A 15,765-nucleotide genomic window follows, 5' to 3' on the forward strand; every position below is an offset into this window, starting at 1 on the left:
GTCGAATGGCCTAATTCTGCTCCCATGACATAAACTTATAGAACATAGACCAGAACAGCATAGGGACAGGCCCTTTGGCCAACAATATCTGTGCCGAACACGATGCCAAGGTAAACTTTGCCAACAGCTGAAGATACAAAGTACTGGAGTAACTCAGCGGGTCAGGCAGCATCTCTGGAGAACATGGATATTTGACGTTCAGGTTAGGACCCTTCTCCAGACAGATGTTAGACACATGGAACTGCAGATGCCGGTTTACAATAAAATACTAAAGCGCTGGAGTAACTCAGTCTGAAGAACTGATCTGCTGAGTTACTCCAGCATGTTGTGTCTTTTTTTTTATAAACCTGCATCTGCAGTTCCAAGTGTCTACATTCTCCAACATCTGGTCTGACATTGCGGCGTCAGAATTGGATACCCAATGGAGACATTTACGTTTCTGCATATCTCTCCAAAAATGGCAAGCTGGAAACATCTGGTTCAGGGGAGAAAATGTCATGGTCGACTTCGGTGGCAGTCAAACATAGCAACTAATGTGAGGATTGCATCTTTAAATCATCCTCGAGCAGGTCTTCAACCTCTTGTTAAGACCTGACTTTCCAGTCAATATCCATGCTTTTTATTAAAGTCTGAATGCCCTTGTCAATGGCTTCCTAACCAGCATCATCACCACTATGTGCCCAGTGACCACATGACAGCATTACATGCACCTAAGCCAGCAGTTCATTTTCTCGTGGAGTTGTGTGTGTGCATGGAATTGCAGATCAATTTTTGTCAACATTTAACACAGAACAGTACGGCACAGTACAGACCCTTCAGCCCACAATGTCTGTGCCGAACACTATGCCAATTAAAATTAATCTCCTTTGCCTGCACGTGATCCATAATCCCTCCATCCCCTGCATATCTATGCACCAATCAAAAAACTTGTTAAAGGTCATTATCGTATCTGGCTCCACCACTACCACAGGCAGCACATTTGAGGCACCCACCACTCTGTGTAAAAAAAATGCCTGTGCAGATCTGCTCTGTGCACTCTGTATTCTTCCAGTGCACAGAGAATAAAAATACAAGCATGCCCCTGTCATTTTAATTTACTGGGCATCAGGCAGCGCAACATTGCCAACACCAAACCATCTTGAGGAAAGTAATATCCATGAAGAGATAGAAACATTGGGCTATGGGTAGTAAGTGCGACTTACTTGAAAGAGGCAAAGATGAAAGGAAAAAAGTATGTTTAATTAATGTAATAAATGCTTCACATTGGAAACCTCATGAATGCATCCAAAAGAATTTAGCCAAAGTCTATATATTTTTCTTCCTGTATGCTGTGTACCCAAATGATTACACAAACTAAAGTATCAGTATATCCTCTAGTTTGTGTAATCATTTGGGTATACAGCATTATATATATAACATATATATATATATATATATAGCATTATATATATAACATATATATATAACATTATATATATAACATATATGAAATATCCTCTGATATGTTAATATAAATAATCTGTAAATTTGCAAAAAATCTATTTAAAAGAAAAATATAACTAAAAGGTTAGCACGTATTCAAATCATCATCCTTTACTGAGTATGAATTTTCCTTTTTGTGTTGAGTAAACTCAGAGCTTCCAGGATCGTGTATATGCAATTTGTGCTGGGTTTAAGTGGACTGCAGCCTGTAGTGATATGAGAGGGCTATTTTTTTTTTTTCCTCTAGAAACAAACTGTTAACAATTGTGACAATTACCCAAACATGAATAAAACATTGACATATTTCTGACAAAATACATACATCTCGGGGAATCTCAGGGAATTTGAGTAGTCATCTCATTCTGCAGTTCAGTTCCCACTAGAGAGAAGTGAAGGCCTTGCGATTAAATACATCTCCACTCTAAATGGAGGATAGACAAGAAACGGATTAAAGTGGAATAAGATAATGTCGATACATTGTTATGAAATCAGTAATTTAATTGTTGGCATTTAGTGCAGACAACAAACCAAATTGGTTCAACATTTTACAGAATTCAAATTCCAAATAAAATCTCCATAATTTGTTACATTTAAAATTATCACTCGAAGGGTTAGTTTCGTCATAAAAGTGGCCATGCCACAAACTGAATTATTCATTGTTGTTACTTTCCATTAATTGTGCTCAATTGCAGGAATTTCGAGTTTCAGTCTTTCAAAAAAAAGTGCAAATTTGGAAAATAAATTTAAAAGTAAAATAAGAGCCCAATTTGGAAAGGTCAGTATATATTCAAATCATTATCCTTTCTGAGTATGAATTTACCTTAGAGTCATAGAGTCCTACAGCATGAAAACAGGCCCTTCAGCCAACTCATGCATGCCAACCAGTTAGTCCCATTTGCCTACATTTGGTCCACATCCCTCTAAACCTTTCATATCCATGTACCAGTCCAAGTACCTTTTATATGTTGTTTTTGTACCTGCCTCAACAACCTCCTCCGGAAGCTCATTCCATTACTCACTGTCGTCTGAGTGAAAAGATGCCCCTCATGTTCCTATTAAATCTTTCCCCTCTCACCTTAAATCTATGTCCTTGATTCTATTACCCTGGGTAAAAGACTGGGCATTTACCCTATCAATCCCCATCATGATTTTACACATCTCTATAAGATCACCCTTTAGCCTGCTACAGTCCAAAGAGTAAAGTTCTAGCCTGCTCAACCTTTCCCTTAGACCCTTGCGTTCTGGCTAGAAGTTCTCTTAAATATTCTCTATGCTCTTTCTAGCTTAACAACATCTTTCAGATTCAGATTCAGATTCAGATTTCCTTTCGCAGAGTCACCAAAACTGAACACAATACTTCAAATGCGGCCTCAGCAACATCTTGTACAACTGTAACATAACGTCCCAACTTCTAAACTCAATACCCAGACTGATGAAGGCTAATGTACTAAAAGCCTTTTTTTACCACTCTATCTACCTGTGATGTCACTTTTTTTCTGAACTGTGCACATATTCCAGATCCTTCTGCTCTGCATCACTCCCCAGGACCCTACCATTCACTATGAAGGTCCTGCCCACGTTTGACTTCGCAAAATGCGACACCTCGCACTTATCTGCATTGCACCCCATTAGCCATTCTTCAGACAATTTGCCCCGCTGATCACGATCCTGCAGTCATTTTAGATAACCATCTTTATTTCTGCGATACCACCTACTTTAGTGTCATCACCAACTTACTAATCATGCCTTGCACATTCTCATCTAAACCATTGATATAAATCACAAACAGCAAAGAGTTCAGCACCGATCCCTGAGGCACACCACTAGACATAGGCCTCCAGTTTGAAAAACAACCTTCCACCACCACCTCTGCTTAATTCTATGAAGCAAATTCTCTATCCAGTAGGCTAGATCTCTCTGGATCCCATGCACTCCAACCTTCCAGAGCAGCCTACCATGCAGAAACTTATCAAATGCATTACTGGAGTACTTATAGTGTATGGCCTTGCCCTCGTTAACCTTCTTGGTTACTTCTTCAAAAACCTCAATCAAATTTGTGAGGCGCAATCTTCCATGTACTAAACCATATTGATTATACCTAATCAGCCCTTATCTATCCAAATGTATATATATATTATCCCTCAGAATCCTCCCCAGTAATTTACCTACACAGATGTTATACTCACTGGTCTATAATTCCCAGGCTTTTCATTGCAGCCCTTCATAAATAGGGGCACAACATTAGCCACCCTCCAGACATCCGGCACCTCACCCATTTCCTACAATGATTCATATATCTCTGTCAGAGCTCCTGCAATTTCTTCTCTAGTTTCCCACAGTGTCCTCGGCATATCTGATCAGGCCCATGAGATTTATCTACCTTGATACGTCTTAGGACGTCCAGAACGTCCACGAACATAATACGGACTGTCCTTAAGACATCTCCATTAACTATCCCAAGCTCCCAAGTTTTCATGTCTTTCCCCACAGTAAAACCAGGGAAGACATATTCATTGAAGGCTCCTGTGGCTCCTCACATCGATGGCCACTTTGGTTTCTGAGAGACCCTATTATCTTTCTAGTCACCCTCTTTCCCTTCACATAAATATGAAGGAGAGTTTAAAGATATTTTTATCTTATCTGCCAGTGGTATCTCTTGCCCCTTTTTGCCCACCTGATCTCCTTTTTAAGGATGCTCTGCAGTTCCCATTAACACTTCCAGGGATACACTTGATACATTTGTTTATGCCTGGCCCATGCCTTCATTTTCTTGATCAGAAACTCCATTTCTCTTGTAATTCAGGTGTCCTTACTCTCACGTACCTTCCTCTTCACATGAACAAGAACATGCGTGCTTTGAACGATCATCAACACACTATTAAAAGCATCCCATTTTCTGGATGTAATTTTGCCTGCAAACAACCTTGTCCAATCACATTTTGCAAGTTCCTATTTTATACCATCAAAGTTGGCCTTTTGGCAATACAGAACCACGTGAACCAGCCCTGTTCTTATCCATAACTATTTAAAACCTAATAAAACTGTGTTCGCTGGCCCCAAAAGGTTCGCCCACCAGCACTTCCGTCACTTGCCCTTCCCAATTTTCTAAGAGTAGGTTAAGCTTTGCCCTTTCTCTTGTAGGGCCCCCTACATAGTGACCAAAGAAACATCCTGGACACATTTAACAAGCTCCACCCATCTAAGTCCTTGATACTCTGGCAGTCCCAGTATATATTGAGAAAGTTAAAATCCCTTACTGTGACAACCCTGTTATGCTTGCTATTGAGCAAACTCTGAGAATAAAATCTCTTCTTATATTGACTAAACTCAGAATATTCAGGGCCAAGTATGATATGCAGTTTTGTACTGGGTTGAGGGACTGCAGCCAACAGCAATATGGGAGAACTAATTGCAATTTAAAAAAAATCTAAAAGCAGACTTTTAATATTCATGGCAATTTCCCAAATGTGAATAAAACATTGGCATATCTCTGAGTGGATACATCAATCTGAAGGAATCTGAGGATATTTGAGTTGCATCATTTTGCAATTCACTTACATTCCACCAGAGAGCAGAGAAAGCCTTGACATTGACTACACCTTCTCTCTAAATGGAGGATAGCGAATGATCGGGTTTAAAGAGGAATAAGATAATGGAGTTACAACGCTCTGGAATCAGTAATTTAATTGTTGGCATTTAGTGCAGATACCCCAACCTAAACCAAATTGGTTCAAATTTTTACAGAATTCTAAGCCCAAATAAAATGTCCATGATTTGCTACGTTTACAAATATCACTCGACGAGCCAGTCTTGTCATAAAATGGCTGTGCCACAGACTGAATTAATCACTGCTGTTACTTTCCATTAACTGGTCTCCATTGGAAGAATTCAAAGTTGTGGGCTCTTGAAGTTTGTTTTATGAGCCAAGAAGGCGTCAATATGCAGTCATTAAAGTTTTGTTTCCATCTCATGAGCAAACAACAGTAGGAAAATGGAACTGATAAAAGGATTGTACAATTTCTGAGTAACTTTCAGTTACTTAAGATTCTATTACTTTTATGGACACTTACAATTAAAAAATACATAGATTTTTGTGGTGAATGCATTAGTGGTTACACATGCACCAGCTTGACCCTATTTATTTCTCATACAAAGTAAAAAAATATCAAGGTTTGAAGCAAAACATTGCTTTAATAAACGGATACTAAATAGTTAACAAAAAAGAAAATTATGGTTTGAACCTTCATTTAAAGCAAAACAATAATTGTGATGCAGGATTAAAATAATCCAGTTACTGGATTGAATTTAAGATTGGATGAATCAATTTAGTGACACACTTATGGGACACAGCAATACTGAATGCTGCTGAACAAGAGAAATGTTGCCAAAATGCAGACAGGCAGAGTAGAATCAAGAAAGTTAATGCTTTATTTCAATGAGAATCTACAGGATGTACAGTATAGCTGCAAGAAAGAATGCTCATGAAAACTGGTGAAGACGGTATCAACAACTGGACTAGCTTCACGCGAGCAATATACTTTTTATCCCAATAACATGTATTACCTCTCTGATGCTGCACAGCGATGTCACGTTTAATAATTCATTTGCTTTGCATGACAAGGTAAACTTTAACTGCAAGGGGCAGGATCTAGTTCAGAGTTGGGCCTAAACTAGTGAAATCTTGAACATGTTAAAGTATGCAATGCTGGATGCCACAAGGTCATCTCAGCCTTTTTTTGCCTGAAGAGGCAGCACAGTGGCAAAGCTGGTAGAGCTGCTGCCTCACAGCGCCAGACACTTGGGTTCGAACCTAACCTCGGGCGCTGTCTGTGTGGAGTTTGCACGTTCTCCCTGTGACTGCGTGGGTTTCCTCCGGGTGTTCCGGTTTCCTCTGTCATCTCACAGTGGGTTAGTAGGTTAATTGGTCTCTGTAAATTGCCCCTAGTGTGTAGAGAGTGGATAACATAGAACTAATGTGAATGATTGATGTTGGCATTGGCGTGAACTCACTGGACCGAAGGGCCTGTTTCCAGGCTGTATCTTTCAATCCTTCAATCAATTCAGCCTTGATGGCCTAATCGAAGTAGTTCTGCAAATTATTGGGTTTGGCCCTATTTTTTAAAAGACAGCACAGTGGTGCTACATTTAGTGCAGCTGCCTCCAAGGGATCCTGATTTGATTCTGACCTTGGGTATCTGTGTGGAATTTTCATGTTGTCCCTGCCACTGTGTGGGTTTCTTCCAGGTGGACCAGTTCCATCATAAAGATGTGCTGGTAATCTAATTAGTAATCGCATATTAGTGCTACGAGGGATGTGGCAGGAGAATCAAAGGGCAGCTGATGGATATGTGAGGGAAAATATTTACAGGGACATAGGAGAGTAAAAAGAGTGTGACTGGGAAAACTGGGGGCTAGGTGGCACGGTGGCGCAGCAGTGGAGCTGCTGCCTTGTAGCGCCAAAGATCCATGTTCGATCCTGACTACAGGTGCTTGTCTGTATAGCGTAGGGACGTTCGACCTGTAACCAGCATGGGTTTTCTCCGGGGTCTCTGGTCTCCTCCCATACTCCAAAGATGTACAGGTTTGTAGGCTTTACCATTTGTTACAATTGTAAATTGCCCCTAGCGTATGTAGGATAGTGTCAGTGTGTGGGGATCGCTGGTCGGTGTGGACTCGGTGGACCAAAGGGCCTGCTTCCGCACTGTAACTCTAAACTAAACTAAAAAAATCAAGGAGTCGATAGGCTGAATGCCCAGCCCTCACCCCTCCTAGTAAGTAAAGAAATCATCATGACGAATATGTTCATGGAAAAGAGTGCTATTAGAAACACTCAATGAGTGTATATTCTGAGTTTATTAGTGCCTCACGCGCGATTATCTATCCAGCTATGCCTAGCAGGCTATATGGGAGCTGTCCCGGTGTGGTGCCAAGATGTTATGGTTGTTATTTAAGTTATTTGGTTGATCTTGCGGGCATAATCAGCTTTTGTTGTGGTTTATTGGCTGGGTTCATCACCAAATCACATCCGCAATCCATCATTAATCCTTTGTTCATCCACTCTTATTTACCGATTGTCACTAAATGACGGTTTAACCCTGTCATCCTGCAACATCATCATTTGATGTGGCTTGTCAATAGGCCGGGCAAGAACCAACCACAGTTTTGTAGCTTCTTTACTCAACTGGCCGCTGCAAACACATTTGAAGGGACTTTGTTAGCTCGGTGCACTCTTCCGGGTTCAGCCCTGGATCACCTCAACAATCTTCTTCTTGCGTATGGTGTGCACAGCCTAAAGTTGTAGGACAACTTGTTCTATTTGATCTTATTTGATAAGCTATGTCAAGATGCTATTCATTGATGACAGCTCAGCCTTCAACAGCATAATACTGAATAAGCTCATCTCTAAGAATTGCTGCCTTAAGGGCATTATTTGCTCATCAGGTGCAGAGGAGTCTTCCCATCAATGAAAAATAAAAGTGTTATTAGTTATTTTTTCTAAAATCAATACATCAATATACAGAACAACAGGAAGTGGTCAAGGTCAGACTTTTAGTAATATAGATGATTAGATTAAGTTATGTAATGTATACTTGGATGCAATGAAATTCCTTGTTCACACGGAACTCCGAGAGTAAACAGTATTCATACAATAATGATAAATACAACTATAAATACAATGACAAATTCAAAACAGCAGAATTGGTGCATGATTGTAGGACAAATTCCAAGAGGTAAAGAGTATGTGGCAGAACTCAAGTGCAGTTTCCGACCACTTCAAGCAGGAATTTGGTGGCACTTGAGTTGTGTGGCCTTGCACCCTGCTTGAATTGGCAGTAAACTGCACCTGAATTTGGTGGCCTTGCACCCTGCATGAAGTGGTATGAAATTGCACTTGAATTTGGTGGACTTGCACCCTGCATGAAGTGGTAAGAAACTGCATGAATTTGGTGGCCTTGCACTCCATTTGAATTTGGTGGCCTTGCACCCTGCTTGAAATGGAATTTCAAGGAATAGCCATGAGTCAACTGTCAGCCCACCAGCCGTGAGTGAGCTGCCAGCACATCAGGCTTGAGTGACTGAGCTGCCACCACAAGAATCCATTTGGCCCACAATGTCCATACTAGCCCTCTGGAAACCAGTCCCTTCAGCCCACAACACCCATACTAGCACTCCAGAAAGCCCCTCCCCCCCACTGGCCACCAATATTGGACTTGATGGAGAGGTGGAATATTGCATTGGGGGACCAGCCTTCCCGTGTGAACATGGGACCCAATGGGTCCCACTTAGTCTAGAATCTAAGATTTCCAAGTCGGATAGCATGTGATCTTATGGGAAATTAAGGGCTGGGCATGCCCAGGTGCATGCAGAATTATGGATTTCCTTATATTTTAACAGAGCAGAACAATGTATGGCTGTTTGATATCATTGTAATATTATGTTTAGAGCTAACAATAGTATGAATTTAGTTGCCGTAATAGATGAGTTGCAGCAGGACAGAATAGAAGGTTTTTACAAGTTGTAAATAGACCATCATAAAATGGATTTTGATCATTACAATCTTGATTGATTTATCAACATTTAAAAAATGATAACAGAATCTACACCAATTACTTTTTTTTCAACATTCTTTTCTACATATTTAGAAGCCAAAGTGATGTTGTCTTTAATTATAAACTTACTGAGTTTGTGCATGTATTCTAGTTTCTCCAATGGTCCAGCTATGACATCTTGTGTACTTTAACTTTATCGATCTTTTTAAAGTACGACATGGCAGGTGGTGGCTGCTCCTTGTTGTACGCAAGAACGCTATCTGCTACCAGATGCAATTTAGACATCTATGTGCTTCCCGGAATCAATTTAAGAAACTTTTAAGGTACAGGGATAGAAAGGTTTAGAGGGATATGGGCCAACCATGGGTAAATGCTAGTGTAGATGGGGTGTAAATGAGTTAGGTTGAAGCATCTATTTCCATGTTGACTATAACAAATATATCCATTTATACAGCACCTTCACAACCTCATATATCCCAAAGGATTTGAAAGTCAGTGAAGTGATTTTCATGTTTAATTATTCATATGATGTCAACCAACATCTGCACGGCAAACTACAATGGGTTAAAGAGCAGACTGCTTGGTTTGTGGTGATGTTGATTAAGAGATAAGGTCAAGCTAATTCTTAGAAGCTGTGAGTGCAGTATTGTTTTTGCTTTAAATTACTGGAATAAGACTCAAACTTCAGCCTTCTAACTCGGAGCGGACAATCTTAACAATAGCGGTACAACTAACATAATCGTTTGCTCGTGTGTCAGACAACGCTCTGCCATTGCTTTGCCACAGCCAGTGCCACATGTGTGCCTCTGCGGAGATCGTCCGCAGTGCATGCCTCCCCGCTGCAAGTCAGTAGGTGGACCATTGTCTGTACCTCTCCACAGTTCGAGTTCGAGAGGCCCTACTTCTTCAGGTTAAGTCTGCAACATCCCACTTCAATGCAGAGGCAGTTTAGGGCTTTCCAGGTAGTATAAGGCAGGTGGTGTCCTGGCGCCATCTGTTGTTTGGTTTTGGTGCCTGGCACAGTTGGCTCTAGTTCCATGAAGCTGTTCCCACTCTTCAGGCGTTTCTTGGCAGGTTGATGATTGTGCAAGGGGTGGCAGGGGTCTGTGTCCATATTGAAGCGTTCTACTGCAGCTGCCCGATCACGTCTTCGAGATGGTTCGTCAATGCCTGTCAGCTCGTACAGGTGTTCAACCTTTGTCGGCTTCAGGCATCCTGCGGTTTTCCTGCAGGCAGTGTTTAATGATCATGAACAGAATACGGGGATCGCCTCCTCATGGCGATCCCCGGAAACGATGACACGATGCACTCTGTAACGCGTCGGGCGACCAATTCCGTCAACATGTTAGATGACGACGACAAAAGCCAACAGCGAGCTGCAACAAAGCTAACATAATAATCAACAAAGAACCTACATTGTTAATCAGATTCTTCTGTGGAAATTGGTCTGTCTTGATATATGGAAGAAATTCATGATGAAAAGCATTTTTAGGGGCCAACAACATAAGACAGTCATCAGGAAACCTAACAAGAAATTCAGAAAAAACATATTTATCAAAGATTGCAAAGTAGAACTCGCTGTAGCAGATATGGTTAAAGCAAATACATTGTTTTTATTGGGGAATTAGACAAGCATGCATTGGACTTAGACATAAGGAAATGCAGATGCTGGTTTATTAAAACAAGGCATAGGTGCTGGAGTAACTCAGCGGGCCAGGCAGCATCTCTGAAGAACATGGATGGGTCATTTCGGGTTGGGACCCTTCTTCTGTCCGATTGTAATGGTGAGAAACCTGGAAGAGAGGTGGCGGTATTTGATTGGCAGATGGGTGGACAAACGCCAGGGGTGAAAATAAAAAAAGTAGGATAAGGAGTTGAGTTGCATGAAATGTGAAGACAGAGGAAGGATTTAAGTGGAAGGAGATGTAGGAAGAGGAGAGGAGTGTTTGGGTTGCTGGGAGAAATAAATGCGCATCCAGGTGTCCTACAATATTTTGAAGTGTCTGCTGTGGGTAATTCTTGTCTCTGATGCATAAGGGAGACCAGCGATTGCTGTTGCCCAATGCAACATGTGCACAGTGTTGGATTTTAAGTGTTGGTCTTTGAACAGTCTTTTCCTCAGATGGTCAAAAACTGGTGCACTGAAAGTGACTCTGAACTTCATCCTTTCTGAAAGATGACTCCTGTAGTAGTCACTGAAGAATTGGAAGACATTTCTGGTAAACATTTCTGCGACTGCCACTTAGCATTTGTGGCTCCACAAGGTAAAAACAATGAACCAGCCAAGAAGTTGTGGGATGTCAGCTGCAAACAGAATTTCAGTGGGACTGAATTCTCAATAGATGGAAATGGAAGAAAACCAGGAATAAGGCAGAGTGGAGGTTTACTCTTCATTTCTGTAGCGACTGAGAGATACAGAAAAAAAATGGATCCCAATTATGTTGATCCATTTCTTTTAAAGTTGGTCACTGACATCTAAATAGCAACCTTTATAGCCAAACTAAGGCTCTAATGTTTTTAAAACATTTTGGACTCAAAGGGTACAAGATGGTGCCTAAAACATGGCGACTCTTGTATATTTTCTCAGTGTGGTCTACTATCTTGCACCCTTACACTTAGTATGATTGTGCCTAATATATAACAGGATGTCACTGAACTATATGCAGAAAAATAATTTCACTGAAGTACACGTGACAATAAAATACCATAGAATCATACAGGAAGTAATCTACAGGTTCTCAGATCTATATTTTGTGTCTCAATCTAACTCATAGGCAGCACTGTATCACCATCCCTCTACTCTACAGGTCATTGTATTGATACTCCCTGTTTCCTAGATACCAGTGTCACAATATGTGTGTAACTCTAAATATTATCGTAGATTCATTGGCCCCCTGCACATATAAGAACATCCTTTTTGCATTCAATAATAAAAAAATATTAGCTTTGTTCTGAAGGAATGAATAATGGTGGACAATAAAGAAGAGAGCCAGGCTGGTGATTAGGAATATTGATTTGTTTGACAAAAGCTGGAAAGAGTGCAGAGAAGATTTATGAGGATGTTGCCAGGACTTGTGGGCCTGAGTTATCGAGAGAGGTTGAACATGCTAGGACTTTATTTGATGAAGAGCTGAGGGATGATCTTATAGAGGTGTGTATGATCATGAAGGGAATAGACAGGGTGAATGCACAATCTTTTACCCAGAGTAGGGGAATCAAGAACCAGAGGACATAGGCAGAGCTGCCAACTCTCATGCATTAAGCACGAGACTCACGCATTTCGCCCAATTCTCACGCTCTCTCGCTGATTACAGAATTTGTCACACTCTGTCAAATTTACATTAAAAGACACGGACCGGGCAGTGAATGAGTTTCACCCAGCGCAGCCAGTAAGGCAATGTCCTGCTACCGGCTGCAGGCGGAATTTAAGGATTTGCGGGAAGTGGCTGACATGAGCGAGGCCGGCGAGCAGCAGGAGAGACACACATGGGCCGTGAAACCGTGGGGGGGGGGGGGGGGGGGGGGGGGGGTTGGAGCCCCCTCCCTCCTTTTTGGCTAGACATGTTTCAATATCTCCGGCTTTGGACGACACGCTGCTGTGCTCTGAGCAACCTGGTCGTGGGTGTTGGAGAGCCTTGGCGGAGGAAGGGATGGAAGCAGAAGCAACGGCGGGGCCAGTAGCAGAAGGAGAGCCAGGGCTGGCGAGTCGCTCGCTGCTGCTCTGGCCATGGAGCAGTCTTAGTGCAAGAGACCCGGGCGGTCGGAGTCATCAGAAGCGTTGTGCCGCTGCTGTGAGAGTCTCTGGGCCGAATTTGCCCTGCTGACCGGCATGGACCAGGCTGCGGCTCGGTGCATACTGGAGGACAACCAGTGGCTGCTGAAAGTAGGTACCAAGCACTGGGTAGAAGCGGTGGAAGATAGTGGCCTTCAAATAGGGGTGGTTGGAGAAAGCATCCTGCTTGCCTGCTAGATTTTCACTTACTGTAACTGCAGGAAAAATGTTCCCGATGTTGGGTGAGTCCAGAACCAGGGGTCTTAGGTCATTTAGAATTGAGATGAGGACAAACTTTCTTCACCCAGAGAGTTGTGAACCGGTGGAATTATCTGCCACAGAAGGCTGTGGAGGCCTTCTGGATGTTTTCAAGAGAGAGTTACATTTAGCTCTTGGGGATAACGGAATCAAGGGATATGGGGAAAAAACAGGAAAGAGGTACTGATTTTAGATGAACACCCATGATCATATTGAATGGCAGTGCTGGCTAGAAGGGCCGAATGGCCTATTCCTGCACATATTTTTCTATGTTTCTATGGCAATAATACTCGTCCACTTGATTTTAAAGCATTCATCCAGGGTGGAAGTATAATGTAGTCATAGAGTGATACAGCGTGAAAACAGGCCCTTCGGCTCAACTTGCCCACACCCGCCAACATGTATCAGCTACACTACCTGCTTTTGGTCCATATCCCTCCAAACCTATCCTATCCATGTATCAGTCTAACTGTTTCTTAAATGTTGGGATAGTCTCTGCCTCAACTACATCCTCTGGCAGCTTGTTCCATACACCCACCACCCTTTGTGTGGAAAAAGTTACCCCTTAAAAAGTTACCTCCTAAAAATACTTCAAACAAAAAACATTGAAATCACACTTCAACAATGCACTAAAACATGATTTTAATACATTAAATTTCAAAAAGTCCCTACCGTGGGGACTCCCTCCACTCGGTCGCTCCACTACCTCGCCGGTGGACAATGGCGCACCCCCAAGGCCACAAGGGGGATCGCTCAGCCCCCCCCACTTTCAAAAACGCTCCACCGCCCCTGATTCAGACAGAGAGCAGTGCCAGATGTGAGCGGGGAACTGAGGCCAGTTGTCCGTGATGTCTGGATCCCAATGCTCAGTTCTTCGTGTGTCAGAGTTGTCTAATGTGATTGATTTGCAATTAGCCTGATTTGTAATTAGTTGACAAATCCTTAATTTATTAATCCGGAATATCCAGGAGGATGGGATAAGTGTAATATTAAAATGACATGCAAGGTGTCAGGCTGTCTGTCACAGCATACAACCATGACAACCATTATTTCCTTCAGTTAAATATTGGGAAGGTAGCATTATTGTCATTTACCACTCAACTTTATTTACCTCACTGACTATTTCTAACCCCCCCCCCCCCCCCCCCCCCCAAATTCCTTCTGAAACTGAAACTGATTCAGATGCGATGTTTAAGAGCTTGTTTAAAGAAGGGGCATATTTTAAAGGAGTGACAGAGATACTTGCAGGGGAATGTGTGAGGAGATTATTATTTGTCTTTAGTTTTAGCTTGAACCAGGACATCTGAAGATTCAAAGTTTAATATATTAATTGTGCTGATACTGACTCCAACCAACAACATAATGAATATCATCCATTCCGGAGGTTTTATTTTTCTGATGCCATTTAAACTTCACTTGGATTTCAATCACTTCAATGTAAAAGTAATTGGAAATGGAGAGCATTGGAACAAAAATTTGCCCTCGGTACATATTAACTGTAATATAATAATGTATGCATGTTGATAGGTGCAATCAAAACAAATATATTTTTATCATTGTAGTTTTATGAATACCACAGAAAATATTATGTACTCTCAAGATCACATTAAATAGAATATTATTGCTTAAATATATAGTTATTTGACTTTCAATTTGGAAAAAGTCCCAGCTGAGAGGAAGACAGCAAAATACTGAAAATATTGGGGGTGAAAATGACTTCAGGACAGTTTGTTAGGAAAATGAAGGAAATGGTAACAGAATAATTATACAGCTGAGTGAGTATAATTTTATGGATGAGAAATTGTGTTCAACCAATTGATGACTTCTTTGACAAAGTAAATAGCATGTTAGATAACAAGGACGCCAATGGATGTAGCAAATTTTGTCATGCAAAATTTGGTCCATGAAGTGCCCCATAAAAGGTTGCTGCATTAGATAAGCTGCTGTGGACTTGACCGTAATAAGTTAAGTCCAGAGGGTCAGATATGGGGCTTTATGTGTGGGCCAGATATATTGTCAGTGCATAGGGGCTAGGAGCAAGGCCAAGTGTGCATCCAGAGTCAAGGTCTGGAATAGTACTAGGTGTGCAGTCAAAGCTGGGACATTGGGAGTGTTCAGCACTGGGAACCTAAGCAGGTAAGCAGCTATGATCAGGGTAGAATAGGGGGTCAGGTGTAAGGCTGGACTCAGGGTCAGGAATGAGAGAAGGTATGCAACTGGAGTCAGGGTCAGGAGTAGTACCAGGTGTGCAATGAGACCCAGGTTGGTCAACATGGGCCAAGTGTTTGATTATAATACAGGAATATACTAAGATCATTCATGTGCTGAACCTGTTGATCAGAGCCTGACTTTGCTGTGGAATGTCATTAGGAATGTAATGTAGCCTAACCTTATTCATAGCTAATCCAATTTAAAGCATAAATGTTGCATTCAAGTGTAAGTTAAAAGACTCGCTATAGTATGCACCAGATTGCACAATTTCAAGCTGAAAAATGCAAAAGCCCCGTATCAATGGGAGGGACGATGACACCCTCCTCCCCCACCCCCCCCCCCCCCCACCCTCGGGCGCTACGCGCCCTTGGGCTTAGTGTTTCGCAATTTTTCACTCCCAACTCTCACCCAATGTTGGCAGCCCTGCATAGGTTTATGGTGAGAAGAGAAAGATTTACTAGGAACCCAAGGGGTAAGGACTGCATAAGATGG

General features: G+C 41.8%; 2 protein-coding genes across 3 annotated transcripts in view; both read left to right on the forward strand.

Annotated features, from left to right (window-relative positions):
- The window catches only part of LOC129705811 (potassium voltage-gated channel subfamily C member 1-like), a 176,213-nt gene that overhangs the window by 142,619 nt on the left and 17,829 nt on the right, over positions 1–15,765 (forward strand). The gene's annotated exons all lie outside the window — the stretch shown is intronic.
- The window catches only part of LOC129705813 (tetraspanin-32-like), a 54,127-nt gene that overhangs the window by 13,257 nt on the left and 25,105 nt on the right, over positions 1–15,765 (forward strand). The gene's annotated exons all lie outside the window — the stretch shown is intronic.

This window comes from Leucoraja erinacea, chromosome 18 (genome assembly GCF_028641065.1).
Source record: "Leucoraja erinacea ecotype New England chromosome 18, Leri_hhj_1, whole genome shotgun sequence".
NCBI lineage: Eukaryota > Metazoa > Chordata > Chondrichthyes > Rajiformes > Rajidae > Leucoraja > Leucoraja erinaceus.